The sequence below is a fragment of the Neovison vison genome, chromosome 4, assembly GCF_020171115.1.
Source record: "Neovison vison isolate M4711 chromosome 4, ASM_NN_V1, whole genome shotgun sequence".
Taxonomy (NCBI): Eukaryota; Metazoa; Chordata; class Mammalia; order Carnivora; family Mustelidae; genus Neogale; species Neogale vison.
Window position 1 is genome coordinate 195,964,149 of NC_058094.1, and position 27,876 is coordinate 195,992,024.

Consider the following 27,876-nt stretch of genomic DNA (forward strand, 5'->3'; position numbering starts at 1 on the left):
AAAACTTAAAGAGTGATGTAAAAGAGGGAAAATTAAGGTAGTTTGCCTTTAGTTCCACTTGAGTTTGGGAACCTGGCATTAAAAAGGCCAACCAGAATCCAAATGAATATTAATTTAACAATTAATGAGCAGAAGACAGAATGGGGGGGGAGATCTTCAGAAAGACTATCAATGCATTTTTGTACTTTCTACCATTCTCCAAACTTTAATTTGTGAGGACATGTTTCATCACACTTTCAAATTAGCCTAGATTCTATAAATTTTTCTTTTTCATTAATTTTGCCTGCAAGGTATACAGCTGCCAAATATTTCATGTAACATTTTTATATCATCAATTCACATATAAAGAAGAAAAATAGTATTCTTCTAATCCCAGCACATGCACACACATATATCTAGTGATATAGCAAAAATGTTTTTGCAAAGACTATGAGCAATATATCATTTTGAAATTATTAAAATATAATAATATAATGTTCTATTATTAATATTTATACTAAGTAATAATAAAAGAATAACATTACATGTATGAAAAATAAAATCATATTACCATCCTCAAATATGCAGGTGATTTTACCGATAGAAGCAATATAAATACAAGTACCATAATGCAAGAAACATCATTACCATTCCTTAAATCAATAAATATTTATTTTTTTCCTAGATGCTCTGTTAGGTTATGGGAACAGCTTGATGAAGAAAACTGTTCCTGCGATTGAAAAGCTTACCTTCCAGCAGGGAAAGAGATAAACAGATGATTTCTAAAATCTTGTGTGATAATAGTTCTCAAAGAGGGGTCTGCAGTCCAGCATCATCAACATCCCCTGGGAACTTAGACTTGCAAATCCTGTTTGCACTGCACACCTACTGAATCAGAATCTCTGCCTGTGATTTTGGTAGTTTGAGAACTACCTTGCTACACTTTTTCTTTTTTTAAAAGATTTTATATATTTTAGAGACAGAATGAGCACAGAAGCGGGGACAGGGGACAGGGGCAGAAGGGGAGGGAGAGGGAAAAGGAGAGAATCTCAAGCGGACTCTGCACTAAGCATGGAGTCCAACATGGGGTTTGATCTCATGACCATGACATCATGACCTGAGCCAAAACCCAGAGTCAGGTCCTTGGCTGACTGAGCCACCCAGGCGCCCTTGCATCTCACCTTGCTACAATTTTATGTAATCCATAGTGAGTAAAATTTATGATTACAGGTGCTGTTGCTTAGGGGACCTTTAAAAGTATAACACAGGAAGTATCCAGTCTCTCAAAAAAGGCTTATCTATTTTCAGTTCTTTCCTCTGGCAGAATGAGACCCTTTCAGACATTGAGAATACAAGGGATGCATTAAAGTAGGATATGGAGATGCCCAATCAGAAAATCTTTTCTAAGTTGAGCAGGTGATTGGACCCAGAAAGCACATATTTCAGTGTACTCCCTTGAGGTAGTTACCTACATTTATAAAATGAGTGGACTTTGGGGACTTTCAGCAATGCACAGGTGGACTGGATCTAAATATCTTCTGAGGCACAAAATGCCGATAAGAACTGTTCTGTCTCACAACAAGACAGAGACCACAGAACAGACAGTGATGGTGCGCATGCTGCTGGAGGAAGGCCCAGCACCGTAAGTGTCAAGTTAGACCAAAGCCAGCAGTCCCTGAAGGCTACAAATGGACTCTGGCAGGAACAGACACTTATTCTGAACCGGGCTTTGCTTACGCAGTGGTAGATGCAGATCCTCAGAGTTATATAGAAGGACTGGAACAGAAAATACTGCACCATTTTGGATCGAGTCACATTTCTTCAAAGCAAGAAGCACACTTTACCGCCCATAAATGTCCAACAACGGGCAAAGACATGTCATCCTTCAAGCAATGGTTTGATAGAGAATTAGAAAGAATAACTGAAATATCTGTTGTCTGGTTGACCTCTTTCATGCCAGGTTCCCAAACTCAAGGGAAGCTGAAGATACAAAGGGCAGGCTCACACACCTTCCCAAGTGTGAGCTCACACTCAGTATGAGGGAGGGCTGGGAGAGGGTCCCCCATTAGATGGATTCCTCAGCTGGTCTAAAGGATCTGAGGAAGAGGAGGTGGCGGAGGATACGGTACAATCCTTCCCCCACAGGGAAGATACTGGATTTTAACAATACTTGTCTCATTTTCTCGCACAGCCCTTCAACTTTTTCTTCCTACCAGATGCAGTAGTTAACCAGGGCTGTCACTGTGGGTACTGGAACAAGGGAATGGTCTCTAGCTGAGAAACTGGATCTCTACCTTTTAAAACTTATGTCAGAATTCCTAGGGCCTCATGAGGTGAACTGTGCCTTTATCCCATCTGGCAAAACTGGGTTGGCAGTCAGTGTGGCTCTATTACTGAGGGGTCACGATAGCCCACTAGTTCTGTCCTGACTCTCCATGAACAGAAGTAGACAGAGCAAGAGGCACCTGCTGGACTAGTATTGCTACAGCAGTCTGGACTGACATAGTGCCAGAACCTAACACTCCTGCCAAAGGGGAAAACAATTAGCTATAAATGTACAGAAGGAAGAATAGTCACTAAGGGTAGAAGAATGAACAAATGGATTATTCAGTGAGGAAAATCCAATATTGCTTCCTTAAAAGGCTCATAGCAAGAGATGACATCATCTCTTAATCTGATTATGCCAAATATCCGAAAGGGTGAAGCCACTTCTGCTTTTGGTATACACCACACCAATAGGGCAAAGAACAAAGAGCAGGAAGCCCAGAGGATATGCAACTCTTCTTGAGGTATTTCTCTGAGAGTTTTTGAGTGTTACAATGACGTGTGTGTGTGTAAGTGTGTGTGTGTTTTCAAATGGCAAATCTACACCAGAGGATAAGTTATATAGAGTCCTGGGATCTGGTTTTAATGAGTGGCTACAATATATAACATCAGTGAGGACAATTCTTGGCAAGACTTGGGCAAGTCCCTTAAGCCTTCTTTGATTTAGTTAATTGGGATCGTATCTACGCAGCCTGTCTACTGCAACAGTGTTGTCATCAGGCTCAAGTAAGACAATGTCAACACAATTTATAATCTGAAAATTTCCATGTGAAAGTAAGATCTTGATATTCTGTACCTCTGGCAGTGCATCTCTCATTTGCTTTTCTTGGTAGAAAAGCTCTCTGGAACCCTAGAATGGCCTTACCTACATGCATTTGAAGAAGCTTGCATTCTTTGACCTCATTTGTTTACACTTCTTAGTGGCATTCGATTTGAAGGAAAAGTTCTGCTGTTTTGCTTTTTTTTTAAATGTTCTTTAAAACATTCTGGATCAAAAAGTGGCATATGATTCTTACATAACTCTCTTTCTAACCTAAATCCTCTTTTTTCAGCACATGTCTTCCATGAATTGTGGTTTTTTTTTTTTCCTACCATAGGCTTCATTTAATAAATTTTATTCTGTGTCTATATTGAAATATAGTATTAAGTGGCCTCATTCATTTATTAAAATGCATTTATTCAATACATATTTATGAGGTGCTGTCCATATGCGATACAGAGTCTGTGAGGCCTCTAGAGAAACAAGAAGAATTGGTCCCGGCTCTAAAGGGGGCTCAGAATTCAGTGAAGACAAAATCACTCTGAGAAGTACATGGAGATATTTTCCTCAGTGGAATAGAAACAAAGTGCAGTGGGGGCCTGGGAGGAAAAAACAAATGCTCCCAGGTCAGCCAGGAGAGAGGGCAGTCCAGGCAAAGGAAATACCACGTGTGTGGCAAATTCTAGAAACTGCAGGACAGTAAGGGTGAAGAGGAAAAGTCTGGGCTTGGAGGTGGGAAGAAGGGTAAGGTGTAGAAAAGGGCAAAATTAGACCAGAGTGAAAGCAGCAGACACAATGGCCTTTTTGCTAAGCAGCAGATTTTCGATTTCATTCTGTCTCTAGGCAGAGCTAGAGAAGAATTTTGAACATGATAGTGATTCCTTACTTTCCCAACCTGTTTGGGTTTTAATACGTCTGATGTAAGTCAATAACTTATCTGTGAGATCATATTTGTTTTCACTCACAAAAGTATGTGTCCAGTGAATGGATGGACGGATGGATGGATGTTGTTCTCCAGATCTCAAAGCTGTTCCATGACCATAGATAATTACTAATTATTGCTAATTACTCTGACTCAGCAATTCTATTCACCACAGCATTAAGAAAATACTTAGGAATAAATTTAATCAAGGAGATGAAAGACCTGCACCCTAAAAACTGTAAGACATTGGTAAAAGAAATTAAAGACACGAATAAATGGAAAGACATCCTGTGTTCATGGATCAGAAGAATTAATATTGTGCAAATGTCCATAACAAGAAATAACAAGTCTTGGTAACGATGTAGAGAAAAAAGCAACCCTTTGGGCACTGTTGGGCGGGGGGGGGGGAGATGTAAATCAGCGCAATCGTATGGAAAACAGTATGGAGTTTCCTCTGAAAGTTAAAAATGGAACTGCCACATGACCCAACAAGTCCACTTCTGGATATCTAACCGAAGGAAATGAAAATGTTAACTTGAAAAGATACATGCACTCTCATGTTCAGTGCAGCATTATTGACAATAATCAAGATATGGATATATATCCTAAGTGTCAATGGATGGTCATAGATACAGATACGGATCAGTGGTTGCCAGAGGTGAGATGGGGGTGGGGAAAATGGGTGAAAGGAGTCAAAAGGCACAAGTTTCCATTTTTAAAATAAAGAAGTCACTGGGATGTAATATATAGCATGCCAACTATAGTCAATCATATTCTATTAAATGGGATGCATGGGTGGCTCGGTCGTAAAGCACCTGTCTTGGGCTCAGGTCATGATCCCAGGGTTCTGGGATCAAGTCCCACATCAGGCTCCTTACTCAGCAGGGAGCTTGCTTCTCCCCATGCCTGTACTCTCTCTTTGTGACAAATAAATAAAATCTTTTTTAAAAAGTAATATTCTATTACATATTTAGAAAGTTGCTAAGAGAGTAAATTTTAACTGTTCTTACCACAATTAATAAATAGTAATTATGTGAGATGATGGAAATTTTAACTAAGCCTCTGTGGTAATCATTTTGCAATGTATAACTATATCACATCAACTTGCTATACACCTTAAACTAATGCAATGTTATATGTCAATTGTGTATCAGTGAAGCTAGGAAAAATAATTCTTCTTAAAAATTCATGAGAACTTGACATTCTAAAACATGGGATAATTAGAAATCATATTTCAGTTATTTACCAGATGATAAAATTTAGGTTTTAGGAAAATGTGTCCTATTTCTCTTGTGCCGTAAGATGCTGTTATCTCCCACCCCGACACACACACACACACACACACACACACACACACACACACACCCCGACTTCTGCCCAGAGGTTACTTGCTGTCAATTTGTGAAGCATAGATCTGCTTCTTGGCTATGCAGTGGGGTAAAGGCCTCTGCCAAGGTGGCTTTGCCCTCCTGTTCCTCTGACCACAGTGAGGCTTTCTCATCCATCCAGTAACTTTCTGTTATAATTGCATCATCCCTTCCTTTGTGTTCAAGGCTCTGGCCGCTGATCACCATCTGTAAGGAAAAGCTTCATTTTTCCATTATTATACACACAGCCCAGTCCCTTTCTTCTTCTTTTTTTTTTTTTTTTTCAATATATACTCTCACTCCCCCTCACCCTTTTTCTCACTCTTATTGTCTCTTCTTTTATCACAGCTCCTTTTTGCCTGACAGTGTCTCATAAAATTCACTGGGGTTAAATCCTTTGATGATTCTTCTTCAAGTGCTTTCTCTGCCCAAATTGTATGACATTTTTGTTTTAGATTTGTTTTACATTTTCGTTGGATTCAAAGTCTACTGAATTTTTCACATTGCCTTTGTCATACTCTGTGTTTTTCCTTCCATTTTAATTGCCGGCTTATTGAACAAATCTTCTTCAATTAGGCCTTTCTAGATCCATCTGGCATGTGCCCTCAGTGGGATAAAAGTGAACATTGGTAGAGACCAGATCACTAGAAACTGCTTGCTACTGATGGCGATGATGATAAAGTGGGAGACGTATTTCAAATTCAGATTTTATGTTTTCTTGGGTTCTTAAGTTCTATTTTTCATTTGTCCAACATAAATAAAGAGTTCTCTGATATTATCAATGTTTACATTGACTTGGCTTGTCTGAGATGTTTGATTGGTTGGTTGGTTGCACATCATTTATTAGTTTTTAAAACCTGGATAACAAATCCATACAACTGAATTTATTTTTTTAAATATGACCTAAGACAAATTACTTAACTTCCCTGAGCCTTAGTTTTCTTTTTTGGAAATGGCAAATAAGATCTAGTTCACCGATACTTGGGAAGGATTAAATCAAAGGCATGGTACAAAGCACCAAGCTTACTGCTTAGAATATTTTAAGTGTTCAGTGATTGTTAGTTTCCTTCTATCTTCTTTTTCAATAAGATTATTTTTCTTAAATATAGAACATTTAGATTCTAAGAATGTGCCTTTATCACTATCTTGAAATTACTTTCATAGGTAGCTTTATGATTATGTTAATAATATTTATCTTTTAAAATGACTGGCATTGAGAAAAACACAGGATTTTGAAATTAATTTTGAGTCTATCAGGTTTTTTTTTTTTGAACACAGAGCTATCAAAGGCCCACATGTGCACCATATGAGTTGATGAAAATGTACATAGGAAGTTGTGATAAAAGCCTTTCTTTTAGTCTATCATATCTTAAATTCAAGGTTACTCTTATACAGCTGGTATATATTATATATAATATTTTCAGTTATATCAAGAATGGTTGGTCTAAAAAGTATGGAAAAGTTGAAAAGTGGATTGAGAACATTTCTTCCTGGGACACAGTGAAGATGGGATGGAATCTTTGTATTTCTAGAGCATCTTTTCAATAAGGACAAGACATCAGAATTAGAGAAAAAAATATTTGGAGAATTACCTTTTGCCCAAAATGTAGACTTTTGCTCATCCACACTCTCTTTCAAAACAAACAAATGAGTAAAAATTCATCAGGTCCTGGCAACATGACATATGCTCTTAACAGTGTCTTTTGAAAAAATGCATCTCTAAAAATACTTGAGAAGATAGAAGTTAAAAGAGACCTCAAATGAGAAAGAAATATAAGTTAAGAAGATCAAGGGAAGGTACTGTGGCAAACACTATTCATTCCATATCTCTCAGCCATTCCCTCTCATCTCTTTTCTAACAGAACCCTAATTTGTCTCACTTGGCAATGGACTCAGCCCCAAGTGATGAAATATGATTGTTTCAGGGAAGCCAATCATTAAAATGTTGCCTCTTTCCCAGCTGTTCCTGAGCAAGTGGTGGCATAGTTGAGAGCAATGAGACATGAGGGGAAGTCTGCGGGGGAGCTTTGGCAAAGCTTTTCTTTCTTATAAAAAGGCATGGGAAAGAACATTCCCAAACTGGCCATCCCCCTTCTCTTGCTTTGAACATAGGGCCTGAAGTTTTTGCAGAAAATCTCACAAGCATCAGGTTGCAAATATGAAGTGAAAAGTTAGCGCACCAAAGTTGATAGAACAAAAAATAAAAATGATCTGGGTCACTGATAACATGTTGAAGCCCCTGGACCAACCCTTAGAGTATGCATCTTCAGATTTCTTAAGGCCCAATAAATGCTCTTATGGTTTAAACCACTGTTGTTCAAATATGCTGTTGCTTAAAAGCAAAAGAATTCCTGAATGACACAAGAGTTCTCTTTTTGCTTTGGGGTTTGTTATTACAGTTGTCGCTGCTGGGAGTCTTCTGTTTGGTGTTGTTCTTTATACAACATAACATAAGCACAACTGTTTGAAAAATACAAAATTCAGACAGCCCTAACATCCCCAAATTGGAAGCAACTCAAATAGTCATCAACAAGTGAATAAGAAATTGTAGTATATCTGTACAGTAGAATATCACTCGGCAATAAAAAGGAATGAACTATTGATACATATAATGTGGATGCACTTAAAAGCATTATGCTAGTGAAAGAAATGAGACGTCAAGGACATACATATATGAGTCAATTCATGGGAATAGGAAAAATTTACTTGTAATTTCCTTAGACATGAAGAAACAAGCATAACTATGTTTAATAATGAAGGAGATTTTTCTTCTTAAATACTATTCAGGGACATAAAGGGACTGCTGCGGTGGGTGCCAGCAGCTATCTCTCCTGGCTTTATTACGATCCATGGTCTCTTCTTGTAATCCTTGGCTTTCTATGTCTGTTGTACATGTTTTTGTTTTTGTTTTTGTTTTTAACTTTTCATTTTAAAAGAATGATATGGCTGCAGAAATGTTAAAAAATACTACAGAGAGGGGCACCTGGGTGGCTCAGTGGGTTAAAGCCTTTGCCTTTGCTCAGGTCATGATCCCAGGGTCCTGGGATTGAGCCCCACATCAGGCTTTCTGTTCTACGGGGAGCTTGCTTCTCCCCCTCTCTCTGCCTGCCTCTCTGCCTACTTGTGATCTCTGTCAAATAAATAAAATCTTTAAAAAATTAGATTAAATTAAATTTAAAAAAATACCACAGAGAGATTCAATGGATTCTTCATCCAGTTCCCCCCAATGGGTATATCATATAGAACTATGGTTTAACATTAAAACCAGGAAACTGACATTTGGGCTGTCTCACGAATGTGTGCGTACAGTTCTATGACATTTTATCAGGCGTGTATTTGCGTATCACAACAATCGAGACACAGACCTATTCCATCACGGTGACCATCTTTGCTTCGTAGTCACATGAACTCCCCACACCTCAGGGTCCTTACCCCTAGAATCCACTACTCTGTTCGTCATCTCCACAGTTTTGTTTATGTTGAGAACGTTCTATAAATGGAGACATACAGCATGTGATCTTTTGAGAGTGTTTTTTTGCACTCAGCCTAATGCCCTCGATCCAACCAATCTGCTCTATGTATCAGTTGTTCATTTCTTTTTATTCCATGTAACCCATGGTATGGGTGTAAAACAGTTTGTTCAACTACCCAGTTATTGATAGATGTTTGGGGTCTTTCAAGTTTTAGACTATTACAAATACAAGTTCTATGAAAATTCTTGTATAGGCTTTGGGTGCACCTAAATTTTCTTTTCTCTGGGATAAATGCCCAGTAATGAATGTAATTGCTGGGTTATAGTAGTGTGTGTTTCATTTTTTTTAGAAACTGCTACAGTCTTTTCCAGAGCAGCTGTCCCATTTTACATTCCCACCAGAGGTGTACAAGAGGGTGAGTTTCTCCACATCCTTGCTAGCATTGGACATGGCCACTGTTTTTTTTTAATTTTATCAGTTTTAATAGGTTTGTAATAACTAGCAATGTTAAACATCTTTTCATGTGTTTATTTGCCATTTGTGTATCCTGTTTGATTAAACATCTCACATCTTTTGCCCATTTTCTAGTTGAACTGTTTTCTTATTCCTAAGTGTTGAGAGTTCTTTCTACGTTCTGACACTAACCTTTTTTTCCACATATGTGGTTTGCCAATGTTTTCTCCTAGTCCTTCTTAAACAGGGTCTTTTACAGGGCAAAAGTTTTTTAAAGTTTTGATGAAGTTCAATTTACAAATTTATTTTTAGTATAATAAGTTACTGGTTTAGTATATACATGTGCCTTTGTCGAAGTAATAACTCTCTTCCCTTTTCTGGGTGCTTCTCAAATGCCTACTTTGTAAATAAATGAAACAATCTAAACCTAGCCTCAAACAGACTAATCTCCTAAGTAACGAGTTTACTTTAAATAACTATTACCCAAAATTAACTGTGTTATCATTTAACCATCAATAAATTAAACACCCATAAGTTTATTATCTTTTCTGAAAATCAGAGAACTACCAAAACCAGAATCAGTAGTCAAAAATTGAAAATAGATTTATTTTTACTGTAGAAAATGTCACACCTCACCAAGAAAAATGAAAATTATTAGTAATATACTTTCCTTTGTGATTTGAAAAACTGCAACATCTAATCAATTAATGAATATTTTTTTCAGTAAATTTTTAAATAGTGATTATATGGTAATCTCAAATCTTCCTAATTGAGTTGAGTCATTCTTCATGGGAAGTTATTTTTGTTTATATCATCATTATCTAAAAAACAATGAGTATGTTCAATCATGTCTCTTCTTACATGCTTTTTTCAGTTTGTATTTCAGAAATCTAGGTCTCTAGTTGACAGAATCATCATGACACTTATTCTGTTTAATGTCTAGGACACAATTCACTTGAAACACTTTCAACTGAGCCTCTTTCACCAAATCTCCACCCCAAGAATGCTTCTTACAAGCCCTTTAAGGCCGTAAAGGCCAGGGTGTGTACTTAATTGTCCTATATATTCACCTCAAGGTGATCTGTCAGTGAGTGCCCTAGAGCAGGCACTGCTCAGAGAATGAGCAAGGTAAAGAAATGCCTCTGCAGCCCAGGACATTCTCAAGGAAGCACTTCCCGAAGTTCTGTTGGAGATGAGAACAGGACCAGAAAGCCCTTTCCAGTAAGTGTGCTCAGCGCTTATTTTCTCTTCGAGTCAAGTTAGCTCTTGATATTAGAGGAATCTTTCTGAGGCATCAATCCTTGAGGAACCTGACTATGGCAGAACCAGGGTTCTCAGAAAAATCAGTGTAAAGGATGGTTGCTAAGTAAGACACCGTAAGGCCTGCCTCATCCCTATCCAAGGACAATAATGAGGAGACAATGCAAAGGCAAAGTCTCTTAAGGGAAGTTTGACCTCAGACTCTCTTCTAGTGGGGTTAAGAGTTAACTCTATTGTAAACATTTAGGAAAAATTAAACCTTGAGGAAGCTGACAGGTAGAAGTCTAGTTTTACCTGGGGGAGAGGGGGAGCAGGAAGGGCAATCTTCCAAGAGACAAGTATGTCTAGTTTCAGTGTAGGGTACAAATTTCCAGAGGTGAACTGCTCAATATGCAGTCAAGAAAAGCACTGAGGACATTTAATCTGAAATGCAAGAATTTTTGGAAAGAGCTTGGGCAGCCAGTCATCTCTGGACTCTATTTCCTGACTACTCTTAATGAAAAGACTCCAAGAAATACCACTTCATAACAAAAATCCATACCCAAATTCTTTAGGAAGAATCTTGGATTAGGTGACCTCTTAGCCCCCATCTAGCCCAAAGATTATGATTCTAAGATATTAAATATTGACAGACAAATAATGTGGACTCAATAAATATTTGCTGGAACTGAACTGAGTTGAATTCAGGAAGTAAAAGGGTCTATATTTTATGATGGCAGGTTATCTAATTCCCACAGTCAAACAGCTGTATGAACTTCCTTTCCTTTGAAAATCTTACATTTGTTCACCACATTTTCCTGCTAAAATCTACGAGGTAGAGCTCATCTTAATACCATATTTTAGAGGTCAAATTGCCTTCAGTGGTTTATTTTAGAGTGTCCTTTCTCCAATATTATTATATCCCAACATAGAGTTTTTGTATCTCTTATCTAAAAATAAATTACCTGAACTTGATTGCATATAGGATCATGGACTAATGAACATGGATTTTTGCTTAACAGATACTCAGTTTTTTCCTAGCAAAGCTACTTTATGATTTATGATCCTTAATGACCTAGTTATTTGAAAAAACCATGGAAGGTATCAATGAGTTTTCTTCAATTGGTTAAAATATCATACATTTCTTTCACCAGTTCAGACATCTTTGTCTTTGATCCTGATTCACAGAATTTAGTGAGGAGGTGGAAAAGAGGATTGTTACAGAAGATGAATCAACAACACGATGGACAAAGGATCATAGAAGTAATGAAAAGATGTTTTAACTTCAAAAAATAAGTCAGAAAATGTGAGAATCTTTGGATAGGGAAATGAAATCTTACCTTAGCAGAAATCTATCTGTCTAGTACATACAATATATTCTTATGAGAGGAACCATATTTATTTATGATCATGAACCCAATGATAATATTTGATATAATAGTTTCCTGAAGTAAACTCAATAATGCACTTGGTGTTCACAGTTACTTAAGAATATAACCAAAAGAAACGAAATAATTAATATGCTCAGAGTATATAGTCCTATGTCATGAAAATTATTTTAGATACCTATTTTATTTTATCAACTTTAAATTCACAAGGCAATCTAGATATTATGAAAATTGATTATACAAAAAATATTATCAGGATCCAGAAATGGCTTTGTTTAGTTTCCCATGACTTAATTTTTTAAAGAAATCAACTGAGCATAAAATTGTTATTTTGGGTCTTTATAGTATGAAGACAGAAGGCATTATTATTAACAGATTAGGGAATCTATTTGTTTTAGCATGTTTATTGTGATTCAATAAAAACATACTTATTGACTTGCTAATTTTTGCTAAACTAATTTAGAACTTGCTTTGACCTCCTCTACTCAACTACTGGAACTGTGCTATAACCTAATTAGGAAAACCTCAGGAGACAATGGTTGTTTCTTATGATTAAATATAAAGTGAGAATCTAGTTTTACTTTATCAGTTCACAGTTTGTTTTTACTCACTTACCTGGAATAAGACTGAAAATACTTTAACAATTATCCTATAATATATAATCAAAACAGAAAATGTCTTTTACCTGTATGATTTTTTGATTGGCACATATAGGAAGATGCTATGTTAAAATACATTCCATTGCAAGTGATTTGTCTAAACCTGGAATGTCTTTTCTGAGAAACAGTGTTGTAAATGGTGTTCAGATAACCCCCTTGTTCATGAAATATACATATCATATGTGAATATGTTGTTTATTTGTATTAACAAAATATAGAACATCACTCCACTAGGTAAGTTTTTAAAAAGTGAAGTTGAAATGTAATTTCATATTTCAGTTATGCTTGAGATAAATCTAGTTTTATCAGAGGATGTTGATCGGGGCTACTAAATTTATGGCAATTCTAAAAAGCACTCTAGGGCACTGTCTTTTCAGATATAAAATGTAAAACAGATATTTAATAAATTATTTACTTTCTTCCAGTTATAATACTTCTTTACTGCAGAGAATTTGAAAATATGAAAGCAGAAAGGAAAAAGAAATCACCTGAAATTCCACTACTTACACTAACCTTTTTTATCCTGCTTTTATAGTTATCTATTGCCGTGTACAAATTATCCCCCCAAAACTTAAAGGCTTTAAGTTAACAAACATATTTTAGCTCATAGTTTCTGAAGGTCAGAAATCCAGAAGTGGTTTGCCTGAGTGATCCTTGCTCAGATTTTCTCATGATGTTGGAATCAAGCTGATGGCCAAGGTGCAGTCATCATAAGAAGACTCAATTGGGAAAAAAGGATTTGCTTCCAAGTTCACTCACATGGTTGTTGGCAGCCCTCAGTTCTTCCCTGGCTGTTGCCCGGAGACAGCACTTCCTCACCATGTTGGCCTCTCCACAGAGCCGCTCACAACATAGCAGCTTGCCTCTGCAAGTGATCTACGAGACAGATCCAAGGCCCTAGACAGAAGTCGCATCGTCTTTTATAACCTAAGCTCAGAAGTGACATACCATCACCTGTGCCATATAGATGGACTCTGGAACAATGTGGGTGGGGACTACCCAAGGGTGTGGCTACCAAGAGGAAGTGATCATTGTGGGCCAGTTTGATGAATATTGCAATGGTGCATTTCTTTCTGGTCCTTTTTTTTTTTTTTGATACGTTTTTATATACTATTGTTTTGCCATAAAACAAAAGGATTTTATATGTTATCAAAACAGCCTATGATATTATTTTAGTAGTTAGACTATATTATAGGTTGTTGATTATAATCACCTCTAAATATGCACTATTGTAAATAATTCTATGATAAACAGCTTTTGCATGAAGCTTTTCCATCTGCATTTCAGATAATTTCTTTTGGATTGCAATCTACTAAGGGACTAATTTAAAAAGCTGTAACACAAGTTGCCAAATTGCTTTCCAATTGGATCGTATCAATTTAACTCACAGAGGGGTTTAAGGGTATTTCACTGCTCCTTTATCTGGGGACTTCAAGGTTTTAAAAGCTAATAGGACTAGTTTTTAATTTTTTTTTTCTATTTTCATGTTAGTTTCTCCATTTCTTGATTTCTTACATTGCTAGCTCTGCTCCTAAGCCTAGCAACCATGATCGTGTGTGCATGTGTGCACGCGTGTGGGTGCATGTGTGTGCGTGTGTGTGTCTGTTTTCTGGAAAGAGTGGGAGAGAGAAAGAGAGACAGAATTACAGAGGAACATTATCCTGAGTTAAAAAGAGTCAGAAGAGGGAGAAAAGGAAAGAAATTAGAGAGGAAATAATGTGTAACTGAGAAAATATGGCCTAATGCTGTATTTACTGAAATGGGAGTAGTGTTAGCAAGTGTGGGATAGCACAGAACCAGAATTTCTTGATGGGACAGAAAAAGGCGATTGGCACGGGAAGAAGATTGGAGGATGCAATATCCTATGACTGTCCCTAGGGGACCCTATGGGGCCAGGATAACTGCTTTCCTCCTCTGAGATGCTGAGGGAGAAAAACATGTGACTCTCTCTTTAGACTGGGAACATTTATGTTCTCTCTCTCTCTCTCTCTTTTTTTTTTTCCCCAGTTCCTGTCTATTATGAAACTATTTTCCTCTGGTGAAATCAGGACAAATCAGAAGTAATCTTTTTATAAAAGTGCATTTTGTATGTAAGAGTAACATGAAATAATTCAGGAAACAGCCTCATACTTCCTCACCGTCCTTAAATCCATGATCGAGCCATGTTTTTACCACAACTTCAATACTTTTAGCCAAAGATTGTAAGTTTTGGGGGGCTGCTATGTGGTAAATTTAAAATTTTGGATTAAAACATGAATAAAGAGAGAAAGGTAAACCAAGAAACAGACTCTTCACTATAGAGAACAAACTGATGGTTACCAGAGGGGTGGTGGGTAGGGGGATGGGTGAAATAGGTGATGGGGGTTAAGGAGTGCACTTGTTGTGATGAGCACAGGGTGACATATGGAAGTGATGCATCACTATACTGTACACCTGAAACTGATATTACACTGTATGTTAACTAACTGGAATTTAAATAGAAACTAAAAGAATAAAAGATGTATACTTAAATTTGTTTTTAAAGTTATCATCACAAACAAAAAATCAACAACTTGTTAGTGTAGCCTTGAGAAATACTTTCCCTGGTCTCATTATATCCTGGATATACCTCTACCTTATGTTGCACTGAAATTCATGTTTTATTGAAATAATCCACTTATATATCTTCTAGCTCTCACTAGAGTGTACGTTCTGGGCAGGGACCTAATCTTATACATCTTTAATTCTTGGACTACCTACCACAGTGCTTGGTATATAAATATTTGTTGAGCCATTAAATAATGCAGTCGGGAATTGGAATGCCAGACTGAATATACTTTCATATCTATCTGCTAAGTTCTTTCGTATGAAAAAATAATGAAAATCTTCAGTTATAACTATTTTAGCCAGATGATTGGGTACAAAGTAGACTAAAAGATCTGCTGAAAATGATACACAGCTAAAAATATATCTGACAGTGTTCTGAGGGAATATATTTAACATCTAAAATACATTTGTCTGGGGCATGACATTCATTCATTCATTCCAAGGAAGATGATTAAATATCTCATATTTGCTAGACATATTTGCTCTATCGGACTAAAGTTTCAACTCCACTGGCTACAGGGACGCTTGGCCTAATTCTAAGTGACATGTGTTTCAGATGCGTTCTAGAAAGCCGTGAAGAGAATGGACTGGAACGAAGAGAAACTGAAAGTAGAGAAGGTGATTAGAAAGTTATCAAGAATGACCAAGTGAGAAGCGATGAAGACGTGAAGTAAAGCAACACCATGCGGAAAGACAGAAGACAATGGAAGATAAAAGAGGTAACTGAACAAAAGCTAATGCATGGATGGTGAGACTGTGGAGGAGGTAGCACATGTGACTTGGGTCTTCTTGGCTTCAGTCACAGGTTGGGTTAAGGGATTATTAACTGTTAAACAGGTGGCATGAGGAGTAGCTGGCCAAGGAGAAAAGAGGGTAAGTTGGTACTTTTTCACAATTCATATGATACTATCAATAAGCAATTGATTAAACACATTTGGAGCTTGGGAGATGAATATCTGTGGGGAATTTTGGAAGTTGTTATGAGGATGGTGATGTAGATGATGGTAAAGGGAGGAAAAGAAGGAGAAAGATACAGAAGGAGAGTGAGAAGAAAGAAGAGAAGCAGAAGGGAAGGGGAAGAGGGTAGATGTTTGAACTTTTATATGATTTGTTACAATTAGCCACTTCAGTACATTCTCTGGGTAAACTACTATGGTTACTAGAGCCATATGGTTATTAAACCAAAATAAAAATCTACACTGATGCAGGTTCTTGATATAGTTCATTTTTGCTCATAGCTTAAAAAAAAAATCAATGTTATATTTTGTCTCACAGCCTTGTGTTAGCCTTTATTTCTTGAGTGTAGTGAAGACAAGCTGCTACTAAGATTATGGGTTTCGCCCCTTAGGAGTCCCTGAAGATCATTAACCCTGAAAAACATCATAAACCGTGGTTTGTGTTAGCACCTCTTGCCATCAGTTTTTCTATAATGAACACTTGCAATCAACAGTGATGAACCTCTTTACACTACTGAAGAAATCTTGCAGACTTTAATTGACTTTCAAGAGAAACAAGTCATCAGACTTTTTTTTCCCTCCCGTGTATTACAGTGGACATGACATGACAGTTAACCATCTTTAATACTGTACTGACATCCAAAGGTATTGCCGTCACTGAGCTGTATCAGTTTTGATAGATGTGAAGAAAATATAAAAGATGGGGGTGTGTTACAAAAATGCCTTTTGTGGAGTATGGGAAAGAAGGATTGTATGTCTAGAAATATGAAATAGTTCAATAATAATTATCAGTTTTACTAATAAGCTGTATAATCTTGCTGTCATCTCTTGATCTTTGCTTTGTGATTGGTAAAGTGAAGGGACTGGACAAGAGTATTTTGAAGTTTCCTTCAGTTCTAAAATTTCACCATAACTCTAAGACGAATGCAAACTCTAAGACGAATTTAATACTAGAAACATCATCAAGCAAAGGGCTCTTGCATCAAGCAACTGAATATATTTAAATCTGTGTGTCAGGAAGTAAACATCAGGAATTTGACAATTTGGTTATGCTTATTCTTACAGAGATAGACCACTTCTCAGAAAAGGCTTGGCACTATTAATTTGAGCCATATGCAATTGTTATCTGTGTGGCTCCAAGTTGATCAGATACAGATAGTTTAATATGATTCAACTTCATATTATTATTTCCAGTGAATACCTTACCAACATAAGCAAGCTGTTACATTTCTTAAAAATTAGTTACTTTCTGGAAGACAGAAATTTGGTGCTCAGATCTCCTTAAACACACACACACACACACACACACACACACACACAAATGATAGGTCTAAAATATATAAACTGTACCGCAACAGTGTTGTATGAAAAAGATGGAGTCCTCACTGCTTGATTTTGGGTCAGCAGTAGAATTCTTTAACCAGTAGTTGTCCTTTTTCTATATTCACTTAGATAAAGCCTTCCTTGGCAATACTTTATCCCAAAGCAACTGATCTTTGTCTTTGCAGCAGTATTAACAAGAACTGGAATCTGACATTAGCTGTCTTTCCAGCAGTTTTTAAAGACACTCACAGCAACCTCTTCGCAGAGATATACTGTGTTTATATGTCTCCAAAGCAGCTATACTAACAAAGAACGAGGTTAAATTAGAAAGAGAACTAAAACTCTCTTATTGGCTCCAGGACATGGGTGGCCCCTGGAGCGGACACTCCATTTTTTCTATCAACAGACTACTAGAAGCAAGGGAAGGGGAAGGGGTGACTGAAACCTGCAGTCCCAGGCTGATTTGAAAAGACTTTTATCTGGTGGCTGGCAGATGTGAGGTATTTATATTTATTTATTTATTTATTTATTTTCTGAGGTGAAATGACTAGAAAATCCGAGTAGAAGCATGAATTCATGAACACCTGTTACTTTAGGATTCAGGTAAATTTATGGTATATATTATAAAAATGCAAATGGAAAGCATAGTCTGTGATGATTAAAAATAATAAAAAAAAAAAGTTGGGAAAGCTCATTAAGATTTATTATAGGTCCCAAATTTTGTAGTCCCGAAGCTTAACGACAGATGGTGGTGTAACTCCACCAATTTTGCAACCTCTACATTCAATTTGACTTTGTAACATAGATTACCCTTGATTTGACTTCCGTGAAACTAGAATTTTCTCTTTTTCCTAAAATGTGCCTGAGAGGAGAGTGGTGATAGGAGAATGGCTAAAAGGAGTCTGTTTATTTGCTCATCTTCAGAAAACTGTAGAGAACGGGAAAAACAGGAATCTGAAATGTGCCCGTTCCAGTGTGTGAAAAGAAAAATATTTCACCTTGCGTTTAAAGAAGACTTTTGTTTCAAGCTATGTGAAATGAGTAATACAACTTTGAGGATGGTATCTCTAAGAGGAAAAAATATAATTTAATAAAACGTGCCCCTTTCCATTTCTCCCAGCGAGCTCTCCAGTCTAATTTAAGTATTAGCCGCAAATACAACCAATGAAATGGCTCTGAAGGGGGGGGGGGAAAGTAATTGTTGTTTAACTGAAAGTTTTGGAGAAAATAGACCTAAATGTATGAGTAATTATATTCTTATAACAAATAACTAAAATTCAAGCAATTCACTCGGAGAGGCATTGAACCGAAATTTCTGACACGTGTCACTCGCGTGATGTTGCTCTCCTTCATCCTGGCCTCAGTTTCATTTGGGGAGGGTTATGCCGCGCAAGATGCGCCGGCAGGGACCATCTCAAACGAATTTATCTTTCGCCTAGACCGTAACAGGGCAGTGGCTTGGAATTTGTTGATTTGCGGTTTCATCGTAAAATAACCTGAAATCAAATAAATTTTCGTGAGAGAACTTCGAGGTCCAATCGGTGAAACTCCTCAATTACCTGGTAGCCCCGCTTAACTTTCCCCTGGAACCTTTCTAAATGACTTTTGCAGCCCCACGTGCTGCAAAGGAGACTCGAGCTGTGGCTGCGACCCTGTGCGGCGACTACAAGGACAGAATTTGGCTTCCCCCCTTTCTCTGTTAGACAGTGTTTCGTTGCAAGGCTGCCACGATCCAGTGGGCTGACCAGTGACTTGTGCAAAAGAAAACTATTCGTTCGCTGTTTGCCCTTTCAGCATTTTCCTCAGCTGCGGAAACCCGGTTTTCCTATTATTACACTTCAACTTTTTTTGGAGTCTGTTAGCACAGAGCGCTAAACCCCGGCCGGCTCCAGCAGCAGCGAGGCGAACAAAGCCCGCAGTGTTCTGGGCCATGCTGGGGCGGGGGTGGTGGGCGAGTTAAAGGAATTGCAAATAAATATATTTTATGACCACCCATCAACAAACTACGTGCCACCGTGGCAGCCCCTGGTAGCCGGGCTGTGTCTGCACTGTGGCCAGGGGCGGGGGTTGGGAGAGAGGAGACGGGAGAGGGGCAGCAAGCGGCGAGCCCCGGGCCTGAACTTTCACCTCTCGAACCCGGGCCCAGCCCACTGGCTGCGGGCTAGGGGTCCGCCGGGGGCAGCGGCTCCAGGCAGGACCTGCTTTCTCAACTCGCTGGGCGTCTTCCCCGAGGAAAGGCTTGGTGGCCCGGGGAATGGCAGCAGGCGAGGAGATAATGGGGCGAAATTAAGCGGGGGCACCAGGGGGCTGCGGGCTCAGCCTCGCTTGGAAAGACCCCTGGCAAGGGTATGCGGCCCATTTAGAAAGATGTGCTCCTCCGACTGGGGTATCCTTTTGCACCTCTTGGCTCCTGGCTATTTGCACTCACGGGAGAGAAACGTCAGAGGCTGCAAATTTCACCAAAACGTGTCTTTGTGTACAGAAAAGTGAAAGGCTAACTAAACCCGCTCCTGTCCAAGTCTAGAGAGCATAACCCTCTTTCTCCTCGTTGGGAACTTGAACTTCTCTTCCAAGTGGCCCAGACTCCTCTATAATAAACCTAGCTCGCTCACTTCCTTGAGACCCCTGGAGAGGGAGGGAAGTAAATGGGGGTCGGTGTTTGCCGGAGAGGAAGAAGGGAGAAAAGTGGGGCTCTGTAGCCCTTCTCACTGCTCTGTCATCTTTATTCGCAAACCTTGTGGAAAGGCACATCCTCGGCGCTCCAAAGATTTCGACACCGATTGTTCTTTGCTTTTTCAGAATAGTTTCAGGTTAATTCAGAGAATCCGCCTTTTATTTAGGTTTGCCAGTGAAGCATAAACGCAAATTACTTAACATGAAATTATCCCCAGTCTTTCAGAAGGACGAGGTAGGGCCATTTGGGTCTGGCGTTTTCTAATTTTAAAGACTGCTCTCTCCTCTCCCCGCTCCCATCTTGAAAAAAATCTGGGTTATTTGTCCACTATTCAGCCTGCTTTTCGAAAAAGACCATTTTAAAAGGAGTGAGAACACAATCATAAGCAGAGCACTTAAGGACTACCTGGAGTTTAAAAGCTCACAGAAAACACCGCAATTCAAAGCCCAACTCTACCTCGTTCCTCGTCCTCCTGGCAGGGGCCGTCTTCCCACGACCAGCCCCGTGGCTTATTGACTTAATTGGTTTCACTAGAAAAGCTGACGGTGTGTTTACAGATGTGGGTGCCAGGGCTGCTTCCTCCCCGGGAGAACTGCGGGTTCTGAAGGGAAGAGTTGGTGCCAAGTGTGTGTGTGTGTGAGCTCGCGTCTGCCCTTTAGAGAAAGGGCGCGCTGCTCTTTGAGGAAAAGACAGACTCAAAGGCAGAAGTTAGTGCCGTTCGCCCGTCTCCCGGTCACTACGACCCTCCCCACCCCACCCCCAGCTTCTGCCACCAGAGATGTTAAAGCTGGCCGGGAGGAAGCGGGGGGCCAGGCTCTGTTCGCGACGGTTTCTCGGCTGCAGCTGTTTGGAAGAAAGTTTCAGCGCCTTTCGGAACGCCACGCTTCGCGACCATTGTCAGCTGAGCCGCGGGCTCAGGCGGCAGCTCGCCGGGAAGGCGGCGGGTGGAGGGTCGCGCAGGCAGCGGGCAGCCGAGGGCTGGCGGGAGACCGCGGGGAGGAACCGCCTGCCGGGACCGGGCGTGGGGAAGGGACTCCCAAGGAATCCCCGCTCGGGTCCCCGCGTCCCATCCAGGCCCGTCTGGTCCTCCTTTCCCTCGTCATCCCCTTGGTCCCGCGTGGGCCCGCTGGCTGGGTCACGCTCCACCGACAGGAGCTGGGACCCTGGTGCGGGAGGCCGGGCCAGCGCATCCCCCGCGCCGGCGCCTTGGCTTTGAAGTGCGCGCGGAGCGGACTCTGGCAGTTTCTTCTTTCCCTTCTTTCCGGGTACTTTTGCAACCCTCAGTCACTGATAGGGCCCGTCTCGTCTCGGAAGCCTCAAAACCTAAAAGTCCCAGCTCGGCGGGCCCCTTCCTTCCAAGCCCCGCCCCGGCCGGCCCGCAGCCCAGGCTCGCGCCGGTGACCCTGGCTGAGCGACCGGGAGGAAGCCCAAGAACTCCTGGGCCCTAGTGAGACAGGAGCCACGACAACAATGAAGAGTGAGAAAGACACTCGGCCTCTCTCTAGCCCAGGCCGCAGAGGCGCGCACCGTGAAAAGAAAGGCCAATCAGCGTTTTAACGCACGCTTGGGTCTCCCTTTCTGACTACCATGCACTTTTAACTCCCTGCCACCGAGGGCTTTGGATCCCTTCGAAGCTTTCTGCACTTCACGTGGAATCCCCTGTTTCATTTGCCAGCAGCTCCGTCTGCTGAGAGGACGTACTTTGGGGACTGCCAAGAAGCAGCAGACACAACTCGGCTTTGCCAATACAGCATACGGTTTTGTTCTCTCCTCCCTCCCCACCCCCTTCCTCGACGCGCCGTCTGGGCCGAGCGGGAGGAGGCGGAGCTGGAGGTGGGGAGAATGGTGGGGGTGGGGGAAGATCTGGCGCAGAACAAACAAGTTCTCCAGCGAGTTGTTTACATAGCAGGTGGACCTGACGTCAGCCAGGAGGCTCCACTGCAAATCCGAACAATATTCTGCTCCGCGTTTCTCCCTCCCTTTAAGAAGTTGGGGCACCGGGGGAGATAGGTGGATGGGGGCGACAGGCATTCTAACCGGCTGGTTCCAAACCACTTTTGGGAACAACAACAACAACAAACAATAACAACGCAAAGTGAAACAAAACAAACAAGTGGCCCAGCACTACTTTAGAATCCTCCGAGGCTTCCCTTCCCCCACCCCGCCCCTCGGAAGAGAGGCGGCTCCGCGCGCAGTGTGTGTACAGTTTGCATTGCCAACAACACGAGCGCGCGGCCGGGGTGCGCGCGCCCGCCAGCGCACACTCACACACATAGACACACATACAGACACACACACAGATCCGGGTGGGGGGAGCGGCAGCGCGAGACAGCGCGAGCCTCCGAGAAAGCGCGAGACACGCTGGCGCGTGCAGCTCCGCGGCGGCCGCTGCGCCCCGGCTCGAGCCCCGCGCCACCCGCAGCCCGCCCGCGAGCGCCCGTCCCGGTTATTTATGCGGCGGCCGCGTCTGCTGGCTGCGGCTTCCTCCGCCCCCCCTCCCCGCCCAGGGCGCGCCCCCCACTCGCGGCAGCAGCTGCCGGGACTCGCTCGTGGGTGTGTTGTTTGGGGGCTTCTGCCTCGGCGCCGCGGGTGCCACCTCCCGGGACGTTGCCCAGGCGTCCCAGGTCGCGGTAAGTTTCTTCGTCCTCACTCTAGCGCGCTGTACCTCCGCACCCCACCCCGTCCCAGCCACCTCCACGCCGGGCCGGGCTGCGACTTTACTCTGCTGCGCGCTCCTCCCGCGGCGGCGGCGGCGGCAAAGTTTCGCCCCAGCCGCAGCGCTCGGTGCGGCGGGGCGGGTGTGACATGTGTCAAATTTCGGCTCGGCGTCAGGGTCGCCTTCCGGACCCAACATCACCACTTGTTGTTCTTTTTCATTTTGCATTGTGGTGGGGGAAGGGAGAATCGACAGAGGGGAGATTGCCGTTGGCTCACGGAGGGTTTTTAGTTTTGAATATGCAAAATATTGCCTCGTCCAGAGAGACCGCGGCTGGAGGAGAATGTGTGTCGAAACACCAGATGTGTGTTTGTTTACTCTTTTATTTTTATTGTTTGTTGTCTCTTCCTTTTCCTCCCTTCCCCCCTTCCCCCCTGGGAGGAGAAACAACAGTAAAAACATCTGGCGGTTGGAAGCACACACTTTATTGATCCAACTGCTGACCTTTATTTACTCAATTGGGCAAGTGCGTGCAGCTCGTCCGTCTCTAAGTTGGGCGCTTCAGCGTTCATTTAAGAAGTACTTCCCTGGGAACTAAAGGCGGGGAGGGGACACTCCTTTTCTCGAGTGAAGAAACTCCTGGCCCCTAGTGCTTCTTCGGGATTATGGTGCATCTTGGCTGCTGCCCCCGATCACGCTCTTTGCCCCGTCCACAGTCAGCAGGACCTGCTTCACCCGGATCTCACCTAGTCCTACTTTTACTGTGCTTTGGGAAGGTGTCCTCACTCTGTGGGTGGGTTTAGGGTGAACTCGCACCTCCCGGTTCTTTAGGGAGGGAATGTGGGAGGGGCGCGGGCACCTTGCGGAGAAAGGGAGGGCTTCTCGGTTGGCTTTTACCTGGAAGTCCGTGGAGGCCCCGGGCGAGCGGAGGGCAGTCGGGAGCGCGGGGCTGCCTGTGACCCGGGGCAGAGCTCGGGTCCCGACGGACCTTCGCGCTCGCGGCGGCTTACGTGCGGCGGCTGCACAGCTGGACCCACTGGGTGGCCGCGCGCGCCGCCTGCGCGCCGCCCGCGTGTCTCCCGAGCGCCTCTCCCCGCCCCGCAGGCCAGGACGCGCCCGAACGCCCCGACCTCTGAGTGAGTGTCGTCGTGGACCCTCGCTTGCCGAGCGCGTTTGGGCCTGTGTAGAGCAGGGAGGGAAAGTTGCCCTACTATCCTCAGACCCTGAGATCTCGTAGGTAAGTCTCCCAGGACACCTGGCGCGTGGGGGTGACAGCGATTAGGAGGAACGGGAGGGGAAGGACGTGTGCGAGTCTGGGGCTTTCGAGGGCGCAACCGGTGCGAGTTTTGCATAGGGACGACTCCAGAGAGGCCAAACGGGACACTTGCCCGGGCTTCTCCTCAGACTCCGGAATCCCCAAGGAACTAGACCCATCTGGGTATTTGTTTATTCAGCTTTTTAACCAACAGATTTAAACCACTTAATGGACAGCTGCTATCGGTAATGCTTCAACCCCTCCCACCCCCATTTTCTCTCACCACGTGTTGAAATCCTGACAGTTTCTTGATCTTGAGGATTATTCCTCGAGTACTGTTTGCTCCCAGGTGGGCAGGCGTTCCGGACGTGGCCTGGGTGAGTGCTGAGCACGGCCCGGAGGGGAAAAGGGTGTGAAAGACCTGTGGGAGTGTGTAAAGATGTGTACCTATACAGTCATCATGGATTCAGAAGTGCTTAAAGAGCTACCTCCCCAACATGCCCAGAGTCTACTTGGAAGAATAATTAAGTAGGAGCAGGTAAGCCGAGGGGAGAAAGTGACGCCCTGGTGTCAAGTAGCTGAAGTGGACGTTTTCCAACTGGAAGTATTTGGAGAGATTAACTTTTAGAAAGCAAAAGTTTGCCTGGAAGGCACATCTTTGCACGCTCTCCTCGTCCAGGTAGTTTGGCGAGGCAGCGGTGGAGACAGGAGGGGTGTGTTCATAGCAAGTCCATGTTAGAGGTCAACACTGAAGCAGAGATGAGCTTTCAGATATTTTCCTCTTCAGTCTTGCGTTGTGGCGTACCTCGGGAAATGTTTTAAGCTGTCAAGGGGCCTGTTTATCTTTTCTGTCACTATGAGTTATGGAGAAGTATATTCTCAGTGTAGTGGAATTTTAAAATGTAATGTTTGTTTAGTAGTGTTAAACAATTAATTTACAATTTTGATTTATTTGTGTATACCATTAATAAAGCGGGTATAAAGTTATATACACGATGATCATTAGCCTCGTAAAATTTCATTTTAGTTTTGAAGCTTTTTAAAAGTCGTTTTTTCTTTCCTTTCCTTCCTTCCTCCCTTTCTCTATTCCTCCCTCCTTCCTTCCCTCTCTCCCTTCCTTCCTTCCTTCCTTACATTACTTAACTAGACCCATGTTCAGTACTTGTTCAATTCAGTGCTTGCTTAAGAACCCCACTATTTCATTGTTATCCAAAACTGAGTGAAATAAGTGATCAAGTGTGATCAAGTTACTAACTTTTAAGGAGGAGACTGGAAACCTGATGATAGATGCCTGTAGGTAAGGGAGAGAGGACACTCAATTTTCAAAGATCAGCATAAAGTTCACTATTAAGTATAAGAATACAATAATTTTTAAGAGTATACTTTTTATCATTCAATTTAAACAGTATAATACATGCTTTCTTTTTATGCATAGATTATTAATATGTTACCACTGCACTACAATGGGTGCTAGAATAATCAAAGGAAATTATATACAAATAACAACCATGAACTATTTTTAACTGTTTATCAAAATTTCTCAACTAATATTTTGGGATCAGAGTGATGGAAATTTTAGACTTGAATATTGTTTTCATAGAATTCATACTCTGGGTGGAAAGAGACCTTTAATTACCTTAGGACATGAATAGATTTGTTAATGGTTGTGTCTAAATAAACTGTCATTGAAGTTTTATTTCTTTGCACTGATGGTAGTACAGTGGTTTTGCTTTTACTAATAAAATGAATCCTTGTAATATTCTAGAAAGCTAAATAGGGGGAATTGTTGTATGTGGCACACCATAAAAACTGGAAAAAAGGTGAACGTTAAATTTACAGATAACCTGTAATGAGTTCTATTCCTTTTGTACAAGCAAGAATTAAAAAACACAGACCAACTCTCTTTGCATAGCTATTGGAATTATACTTTATGAAAACTATATTTAAATATGTGAAAATAACTTCATGGTTTGACTGAGACTCATAGGGCATATAACAGTGTAATGAACATAGCCAGACAAATTTACCAGACATTTTTATTTCAAGAGAAAATGTGAGGGATATGGAACTCAATTACATAAAGGGCATATTATTTGTGATATTTTTAAGGATTTATAGCTGGCTCTGCCTCATCACCCTTGTCTATTTCTGTGTTGATAGTCTCATGTTAGATCAGCTATTAGTTATAATACTGATAGAAAACTGAATGATGGAAGTGATCATGTATTTTCTTCCTTTCTAAATTAAATTAGAAAGAAGCCACTGACTTGTAAGTAGACAATGCCACTGAAAAGTTCTCTTGACCTGATTGTTGCTAGACAAAATTGCAAATCACCATTGAATTCAGAAATAACCATTTCATTACAATTACTGAATACTAATTCTTGACATACTCAAACTATTTTTTCTTTTTTTCTTTAACTTTTCATAGATGGTAGTACTCTTAGTGATAATTGAATGGATTTCAAATATTCTAACCAGTGCCCAGATTCATACTGCCCTTTGAAGAAAGAAAGCCTGTTTCTTAAATCAGGCCCAATGAGAGCTTAAGATTTACATAGATTTTCAAAGTAACCTTACTTATGTACTCCCTAATTCATAGAGTTTCTAACAAACTTGATCAGACCCAACCCAGAATGACTGTTGCATATTTTCTTAAGGGCCTGAAAAAGTAATCCAGGTGTTTGCAACTTTCCTTAAACATATTCCGGGGCTTATGATCCACAGAGAATCTAATGCCTAAATCAAATGTTATATGCCATAGTTTACTTTAGTTCTATTCCTTCTTTCGATGACATAAATATTTTCTTAGATCCAACTGTGTATCTCTTAATATAATTGACCTCCAGTCATGTCACTTCCATAGTCTTTATCAAGTAAAATACTTTAGGTTCCTAGAGGTGGTTTTTTGTTTTTTGTTTTTTGTTTTTTTTTTTCTTTTCTTTTCTTCATGAGGCTTAAGTCCTTTTCATGGAGTTGTTCTAGAACTTTGGTTTCTTCATTTGTTTTTCAGAACTTGCAAATGGACCCCATAAATATTTCTTTCAGCAGACTAACTAAGAATAGTTTGGGGGAGCTGTCTAAAAATACCATTACTTTTTTTTCTTAAGATCAGCATTGCTTATGTGAAAATTCATTGCCCTTGAATTTCGTAAATTCTCAGATAGTGGAATACTCTTTCCTGTGGAATATTCTTCTCTGTAGGTATTCCTACCTATTAAAATAAATGGGCACTTACTTCCATTTGCTGACTTTTGCCTTGTCATTGCCTCTGATGTATTTTTGTATACACTTACTTGCTCTGCTCAGTGTATTTATCTGACCCCACCCCCAATTTTCCAGACAAAACAAGTAAAAAAGAGTAACTTTGGTGAAATGTGAAGAATTATTATGACCAATTAAAAGGTTAATGTTAGAGCACTGAGATGCTGGAGAGAGGTCCTTCAAGAAGATTTAGATGCATTATGTTCCAACACTATTAATATTAAAATGAAAAATAAACCTGTATGTATGTGGTGACTTATTTTCAGTATGTATTAAAACTGCTTTTCTCTGTATAGATGCCTCAGTATTTTGCTGTTTTCTCAAATGTGGTATTTTAAGTATTGTTCTAATTCTTAGGAATGTAATCTCAATTTTGTAATTGGAGTGACTGGGAATTTGTGTTTATCTCTACAGTTTTTTGCCAAGCAGCCAAATTAAGAGTATCAGGGCTCAGACATGAGTTATACTGTTACCATCCCCATTTCATTTTCAAAGCTATATCATATTTTAATGTTCTCAGCTTTGGATCCTAATACTTTTTCACTTTGTAATTATGAGTTTTGTTTATTCTTTCTTGTATTTCTTTACCTGTCCAAC

General features: G+C 40.9%; 1 protein-coding gene and 1 long non-coding RNA gene across 6 annotated transcripts in view; both read left to right on the forward strand.

Annotated features, from left to right (window-relative positions):
- The window catches only part of LOC122904103, a 36,209-nt gene extending 18,345 nt beyond the window's left edge, over positions 1 to 17,864 (forward strand). Inside the window, exons 2-3 of the long non-coding RNA XR_006384154.1 lie at positions 15,708 to 15,870; positions 17,837 to 17,864. This is a non-coding gene — a long non-coding RNA (uncharacterized LOC122904103). The remainder of the gene's footprint in view (positions 1 to 15,707; positions 15,871 to 17,836) is intronic.
- Positions 17,865 to 22,652: 4,788 nt separating this feature from the next.
- The window catches only part of FOXP2 (forkhead box P2), a 550,794-nt gene continuing 545,570 nt past the window's right edge, over positions 22,653 to 27,876 (forward strand). For all 5 annotated transcript variants that reach the window (XM_044246406.1, XM_044246409.1, XM_044246410.1 and 2 more), the window contains exon 1: positions 22,653 to 22,734. The gene's annotated coding sequence lies outside the window, so the exon portion shown is untranslated. The remainder of the gene's footprint in view (positions 22,735 to 27,876) is intronic.